Genomic DNA, 2,298 nt, shown 5'->3' with positions numbered 1-2,298 from the left:
TATTTCTCCAAACAAGATATAAAAATGACAATAAGTATGTAAAATTATTCAGTCATTAGTTATGAGGGAAGCATAAATCGAAGCAACAACCACATACCACTTTAAATGTTCTCAAGAGGTTACAATATACATACTTAAAAAAAAATAACATGTCCGGGCATGATGATATAATCTTGTAATCTCATCACACACAGGAGGCTGAGGCAGGAGGATTATCAGAAGTTCGAGGTCAGTCGGAGCTACATAATGAGTTCCAGGCCAGCATGAGCTATGTAGAGAAACCCTGGACAAAAAAAAAAGTTAAAATTAGAACTGTTAGAAGAATATGGGCAACAGGGAGCCCTCATAACTTACTATTGGGAAATAAAATGATATAACCACCATGGAAAACAGCTTGGCAGTTCTATTTCTTTGCTTGCTTGTTTGGAGATAAGGTCTCATGTAGCCCAAACTTACATCAAACTTACTTTGTAGCTGAGGAAGACCTTGAAATTCTGATTCCCTTGCTGCCACCTCCCAGGTGCTGGGATTACAGGCATAAACCATGAAGTGGACCAGCAATTCTTTAAAAATGTAGATAAAGAACTATTGTATGGTCCAGTAACTCCACTCCTACCTATATGTCCAAAAGGCTTGAAATAAGGGATTCAAACAGATACTTTAGTCACAATAGCATAAAACTGTGACCAACCTAAGTGTCCATCAACAGTTGACTAAATAAGCAAAATGTGGTATATACATACATTACAATGTCAATCAGCCACAGGATGAAATTTTGGTATATGCTACAATATGGGTAAGTTTGAAACACTGCTCTGAATGAAATAATTAATACATAAAAGAATATAGAACGCGTGCAGGGCCTGGCGCCGGATTCCCGTGTGGATGTGCAGGTGAAGAGGGGCCTGGTTCTTCCCGGCCCACTGAGGCAGGGACTGCGGGAGTGGACGGAGTGTCCGACGCGCGGGCTGGCCGCTGTCCCTTAGACTTGCCCCGGCTCAGAATGAACTATATGCCTGGCACCGCCAGCCTCATCGAGGACATCAATATAAAGCACTTGGTCCTACTTCGAGATGGAAGGACACTTGTAGGGTTTAAGAAGCATAAATCAGTTTGCTAACTTAGTGCTACATCAGACTGTGGAGCGTATTCACGTGGGCAAAAAGTATGGTGATATTCCTCGAGGGATTTTTGTGGTCAGAGGAGAAAATGTGGTCCTACTAGGAGAAATAGACTTGGAAAAGGAGAGTGATACACCCCTCCAGCAAGTGTCTATTGAAGAGATCCTAGAAGAACAAAGGGCGGAACAACAGACCAAACTGGAAGCAGAGAAGCTGAAAGTTCGGGTCCTTAAAGATCTGGGTCTCTCTATTCCTCGAGCAGATACTCTAGATGAGTACTGAGTCCTTTGCTCAGATGCTCTTGTCTGGGAGAGAGGGACTGTCACTGAATGGAAGTGACATCCTCACCTCACACATTTGACCAGAGACTGAAGTTAAAGAGCTACTTTTACTTTTAATTCTTGCACATATGTCAGCATAACAAAATCATTGTAGACTTTGTTTTTACTCCTGTTTTTGAAATAATCTATGTAACCCTGACTGGCTTGGAACTCACTCTGTGGACCAGCCAGAACTTGAACTTGCCATGATCCTGCCTCTGCCTCCCAAGCACTGGGATTACTGGTGTGTGTTGCTGCACCAGCTTCCTAGTTTGAAGAAACAGTGGCATGAGCTCCTTCCACACATACCTCACTGCAGAGCCAGTGGTTTTCTTACATTGCTTTAGAGTTTATAGGGGGCATTATTTCATTTACTTGTAAATAAAAGATGAATCTCAAAAAAAAAAGAATATTGAATGCATTATTCCACTTATATGAAATATCAAGACTAGGCAAATTCATTAGTAACAGGAAGTAAATAAGAAATTAGAAAGACCTAGGGGAGGGAAAATGGGAGTCATTGTTTAATCACCATAAGTTTCAGTTTGGAAGTAGAAACTAGTGATTGTTCCACAATATAATAAACAAGAGGTTAATATAACAAATTCAATGTAGTAGTGTAGACTTTTTTGAGGCAAGATTTCATTAAGCAACCCTGAATGATCTTGAATTCACTATGTTCCTACCTCAGGCTGGCTTTAAACTCATCATTCTCCTCTCTCAGTTTCCTAAGGATTACAAGGATGAGCCACAATGCTGGGCTATGGCTTAAATGTTGAATGTTCCTTGAAGGCTCATGTGTTGAAGGCTTTGTCTCAAGCTGGTGATATTATGAGGAAGTGGTATTACCTTTAGGA

General features: G+C 40.8%; 1 pseudogene; it reads left to right on the top strand.

Moving 5' to 3' along the window:
• Positions 1-965: 965 nt before the first annotated feature.
• On the top strand, positions 966-1,534 carry LOC101613840 (annotated as a pseudogene).
• The last annotated feature ends 764 nt before the right edge of the window (positions 1,535-2,298 follow it).

Source organism: Jaculus jaculus, chromosome X (assembly GCF_020740685.1).
Source record: "Jaculus jaculus isolate mJacJac1 chromosome X, mJacJac1.mat.Y.cur, whole genome shotgun sequence".
Lineage (NCBI taxonomy): Eukaryota > Metazoa > Chordata > Mammalia > Rodentia > Dipodidae > Jaculus > Jaculus jaculus.
The sequence above is the reverse complement of the archived record's forward strand: the minus strand, read 5'-3'. Positions and strand labels throughout refer to the sequence as shown.